This window comes from Clupea harengus, chromosome 6, assembly GCF_900700415.2.
Source record: "Clupea harengus chromosome 6, Ch_v2.0.2, whole genome shotgun sequence".
Lineage (NCBI taxonomy): Eukaryota > Metazoa > Chordata > Actinopteri > Clupeiformes > Clupeidae > Clupea > Clupea harengus.
In genome coordinates, this window is record NC_045157.1 from 14,901,294 (window position 1) to 14,907,521 (window position 6,228).

A 6,228-nucleotide genomic window follows, 5' to 3' on the forward strand; every position below is an offset into this window, starting at 1 on the left:
TGGCACACACACTGAGTCAAGGACAGGAGAAAGGGGGGGAGAAAGAGAGAGAGAGAGGGAGAGGGGGAGAGACAAGGAGAGAGAGGAGATGAGCGAGGGAGAGAGAAAGGGGGAGAGTGAGGGAGAGGGGATTATACAGAGGACAGGAATGAAGGATGGCAAATGCAGAGAGACCCCCTGTGGTTTTGGGGCAAGAGCTTCTCTGAGTCTCCCTTCAGTGTCACCCTCTCGGCAGAGATAGCTGGGTCCCAGTGCCATTTCCATCAAAGAACCCCTCTGACTCCAGACAATCTGAGTGGGAACACTTCTGCAAAGCAAATCAGCTAAAGCCCCATAGGCTCATAAGAACGTCCACTGATGACAAGGAAAAGTACCTTACTTCTGCAAAACAACTTGCCATTTTCAGAATTCCATCGCAAGAATGGATGCTGAATTCTCACATGAAATCACCCCTGAACGCACTCATCCGTGTGTGTGTGTGTGTGTGTGTGTGTGTGTGTGTGTGTGTGTGTGTGTGTAATCCAGTCCAGTGGAGCAATTCCCCAGTGGGCTGACTGCTGGCCCTCCCATCAATATTTCAGAGGACCACAGCAGAGACTGGCAGCTCCCCCAGCCCACACACCCCAGCCCATCATACGCACACACACACACCCCACCCCATTACACACACACACACACACACCCCATCACACACACACACACCCCACCCCATCACACACACACACACACACACACACACCCCATCACACACACACACACACCCCACCCCATCACACACACACACACCAACCCATCACACACACACACACACCCCACCCCACCCCATCTCACACACACACACACACACACCCCATAACACACACATACACACACACACACACACACACAAACCCCACCCCATCACACACACACCACACACACACACACACACACACACACACAAAACTAAACTCAGGTACAGTTGATTCCATGCATGCCTACATAGCATACACATAGCTGTATACACCTACATGCCATTATACCTAGATTATGTTCAGGAACTACATGTGCATTTGCACACAAACTATTCACACACATGACTCATGAACCTTACGTAAACATACGCACAGATTACAGTCACACTCCACTTACTCTCGAAAAAACTAGCGTACACACAGAATATAACCCTAAGACATGTCAGCCACCTCAGAACTGCAAAATGAGCATGTCCACTCATACATACATAACATTCAAGAGCAAATCCCACCGCTGAGGACATTCTCTGATTATATGCTGTACACCCAAGGGAATATCACACACACAGAGACACACACACACACACACACACACACACACACACACACACACACACACCTATGTCTCCCTCCTACACTGTATTCTTCCCTACCCTGCAGTAGCAGCTTTTCACATGTGCATATAGGTTACCAGTCTAATGTTTATATTCCCACTAGAGCCTGAGGCAAAGTTGTGACATCAGAGTCCCACAGTATTTGTCACCTAGGCCAAGGACACACTCAATTCACACACACACTCATCAAGCACAGATCACAACTCTGACATTCAGAGACAGTTTGCAGAGCAAGCTCAGTTGCCATAGTGCGGGAGGAGAGGATGTTGCTATGGAAACGCGCCGGCATAGAGTCGGCTGTGTTGACACAAGCGGCGGAGTGTGTGTGGGTGACTCGCCGCGCTTCGAAGGAGGGAAGAGAGAGAGAGGACACACACATATCAGTCCTCTGCCGTGACGCTTGCGTGCGGCCTTCTCTGCTGTGCACACACACTGGCCGTTACGAAGCCTGTAGGATAACATCAGGCCTTCCGATGGGACACGAGTTGAAGGAAACGACCATGACACGTTACGTCTTACGTCCTTACTAGTCCCCCATGACAGCATCGCTGTCTGTACTTAATGGGTAGGGCATGCATGCCAGCACGTGTGTGTGTGTGTGTGTGTGTGTGTGTGTGTGTCTATGTGTGTCTATGTGTGTCTGTGTGTGTCTGTGTGTGTCTGTGTGTGTGTGCATTTTGCTTTAACCACACAGGGGCAAATGGCATGACAGCGATTATATTAAATAGTTTTCTACAGGATGTGTCATGTTGCACTGAAGCTCAGGAGAATATTAAGTGGACGTAGCCATCAGGCCAATAAATACAATCAGCGGCAGCCATGTTTCTTTCCATTCCCACTGGCCCAGTTCAGTCTGCAGCACAGAACACAGGCTGGCAGTGGCCAAGAGGAAGTGCTGACACTGCAGAAGGATGGACAATAGAGTATAGAAATGGGAGCTATGAGCCCCATGGCGTGTACCACTGAAGGACCTAGAAAATAAACCCTGTGTGTGTGTGTGTGTGTGTGTGTGTGTGTGTGTGTGTGTGTGTGTGTGTGTGTGTGAGTGAGGGAGTGTGTGTGTGAGAGAGTCTGTGTGTGTGTGCGTGTGTGTGTGTGTGTGTGTGTCCATGTGTACGTGCCGTACTAAGTCATTCCCAGACCGGATATTGTTCCTCACACACACACACACACACACACACACACACACACACACACACACACACAGACAGGCTCGCTACTAAGGAGTAGACAGGGCTGTTATTGTTGTTCTCCCCGGTGCACTGTTTCAGCCACACATCATGACAGTGCCCTGATATACTCCCATCAGTCTAGCGCTGCTTCCTCTCTTCTCCGCAAATATTTTCACAAGAAACAAGGGACAGGATCCTTCTCCTCTCCTCTTCTTTCTTTCTCTCTCTCTTTCTCTCGCTCTTTCTGCAGAGGCCCTAGTCAGATTCCAGCTGCTGCTATTCACACTCTAAATAGACTAGATACACACACACTCACACACACACACTCACACACACAGGGTAGACAGTCAATATTGAAGCTGTGTCAAACAGTGGTCTGCCCCATGCTCGTGAGACCTCATCTTTTATGGGTCTTTGAGCAGAGTGCTGAACACATGAACTTCAACTGAACACTCTCCATCGCGTGCACTGCACAATGACACGTTGACTTGGAACACAGTGATCAGACCAAGGTCATAGCTTCAGTTTTCAGAGGTCACACGTATTGATGAAATATATGCATTTACAGTCCCATAAGTCCTTTTCAATAAAAGCGTCGCCTAACCAACTAGATGCAAAGGGTCACAGCGTATGGGTCACATGGGGTCTCTCTCTCCTTTCTCCTTCTCTATGTGGAGAGAGACTGATTCAATTGGCCTCTGTTAATGTGAGTGGTTATTTCTGGTAATGTGAGTGGTTATTTCAGTTAATGTGAGTGGTTATTTCTGAAAATGGTAGATATGTGTATCTGTACTATTTAGTTTGCATAATTAATAGAGATGATGAAATTGCCAAAGGAAATTAAGTAAATTCTGTCTTCGACAACTGCTGTTAAAAAGACTAGAAAATCTAAAATTGCGTGAGGGCTCCCTAAAACCTAACCCTCGTCACAAGTGGATGAGAACACAGACACAACGGGAAAACACCGTCTAATGATGAAAAAGGGGAGGGGGGGGGGGCATGCATCTGGTTTGCATTGAGAGATCCTCCTTAATTAAAACATTACCATTATTACGCTGGCTTTTCCCCTTGCATGCTTAACAAGATTAAGTTCTGCCTGCAGACATCCAGCAATAATATAATTTCACAGGCATTGTTTTTCCTCCACAAAAACAGGATTAAATGATGTGTGTGCGTGTCTCTCTCTCTGTGTGTGTGTGTGTGTGTGTGTGTGTGTGTGGGCGCGTGTGTGTGTGTGTGTGTGTGTGTGTGCCTGTGTAAGAAAGTGTGTGTGTTTAGATGTCTTTTTTTTTGTATGTGTGTGTACCCCCATTCCCTATCCAAACACAGATGACTTATTTAGTCAGGCTGCCGCTGCTGCTCCCAGTGCAGTCAACCATTCAGGCCATTTGTTATTAAAGAGTTCCTAGATCAGCCATGTGTTTCACTGAAGACAGGAGGACACACTGACACCACTTCTAGTTAGTCTATCAGACCAGCTGCTGCTGTATTGATCTGATCAGTCTCGGTTGTAATGATTCTCATTGCCGATGGTGTTTTACTGCCCCCTGCAGTTTGAAAGGTGAATAGCATAAGAAAAGTATTCTGCTCATAAACTCATTGTCCTTTCCATGTTGCATACATTCGATATACGACACCTTCCCTACTTAAACAATAATGCTCTTCCGATTCTGAGCCCACACCACATGTGTTAACTTTAAAAAATATGTAAAGGATGGAAAACTTACAAGTGCAGGTGTTGCTGACTCTTAGAATAGTGTACCATTTATTTCCTGTACCCTACTAACAAAACACATTAGGGAGCATTTGTTGAAACTCCTACTAATACAATAATATGTTTAAACTCTTAATTCTGGAGAGTCTGGAATTCTATTTAATCTATAGAAAGTCTTACTGAGAAAAAACACTAACAGATGCATTCCAGCCTTCCCCCTTCCAAAATATTCAGACCTGCTATCTAGTCAGCACCGTGTGATGGGCTCCTAGAGAAAGGCAATTATCTTCCTTCGTATCTAACAAATTAAGTGGCGTGAGAGATCAGCCAATAGGTCACGCTCGGGTCCACCACATGGTGGCAGCAAATCAAACTACTGTGATCTACGAGAACAAATCCCTGCTTCTCCACTCCCCACTCCCTTCATGTAGTTGTGCTGCACGATCTCACACATCTCAAGAGGTAGTCAGAGCTGACAAGCTCACAAGACAGCACGAGAGGACCAGAAATTGCACCCATCAATCACATGACTGAGGGCTCATTAACTGCAGGCTTCCAGCGTCGCGTGCCGTGGAGAAACAAGAGCGAGCAGCCACTGCTCAGGGTCCAGTAAAGCATGGCGATGGTTTAATGAGTCAGAGGAGGCAAGTCAGCCTTGAAATCACCCTGGAAACCGGCATCACTTTGGATCCATGAATAATGCACCCAAATGAAGAGGCTGACCCCCTTGGAACTCCTCCTTGACTGTCCTGATGTAAGAGGAACAGCCCGAGTGTTTCCCCATCACAGTACACAGTACTCTCTTAGAAGAAGAAGACAGAGAGAGAGGGGGGGGGGGACTACTGTAACATAGGTGCAGGCCTTTACTGATGCTCTTTCATGTGCCATAGAGGAAGACTTGAAGACAATGTGTGTGTACATACACACGAGGCGCACACACACACACACACATGCATGCACATAGAGGCACGCACATGAGCACACCCCTCATGCAGACACAAGCAGGAAGGCATACGCACTGACAAGCACCCGTTAAAAATGCAGGTACCACATGCACAGTAACTGAAAAACACATACTGCATATATAAACCAGCACCCGCCATCCAAAGCACAGACACAAACTATTACTGACAATACTGACACACACACACACGCCCAGAAAAATGTAAACCTACTAACTAAACCCACGTCCTCAAGCCCTCCTCCACAGTTTCATCTCATATTCCCTAAAATGTACTGGGTATGTGTGTGTGTGGGGGGGGGGGGGGGGGGGGGGGGGGCAGTCTGAGAGCACGGCACTTCAGGCACTGCTACAGTCTCTCTCTCTCTGTGTCTCTCTCTCTCTCCGTCTCATTTCTCTTTTCAAAGAGAAGACAGGTTTTCTTTGGGCTGCGGGGCCGTGGGGTGGGGGTGCAAACCCAATTAAAGGACTCCAGTGATGTTTGGGCAGGAATCGGTTGGCTGGTCGGTTGAGTTAGTGAGGGAGAGAGGAGGAGAGGGAGAGAGGAGGAGAGGAGGAGAGGGAGAGCCAGCTAGAGAGGTAGCCTTGGAAACCTGAAAAAGCATGCGAGAGAGGGAGGTGAAAGTGGGTAAGATTGTGTGTGTGTGTGTGTGTGTGTGTGTGTGTGTGTGTGTGTGTGTGTGTGTGAGTGAATGCTTGTGTGCACTTGACAGACACACACAGAGAGATGGCAAGGGAAGAACAAGCAAAAGAGTGAGAGTGAGGGAACCAGAGAGTGAGAGAAAGACAGAACGAGTAAACGGGAATTTATAAAAAAGCAAGCAAGACGGAGGGAGGGGAGAGAGGGAGAGAGAGAGGAAAAAATAACCACCCCTTAGTGCCCTCTGAAGAGTAGTCCCCCTCCCCTTTACCCATCTACCCTCCCCTCATTAAAGCTTCGGAGGTACGAGCTGTCAGAGCCCATCAGCCCTCCACAGAAACGAGTAAATAACAACCCCAGCGCCCCCAAACATCAGGACGAGGGGTGCAGCCG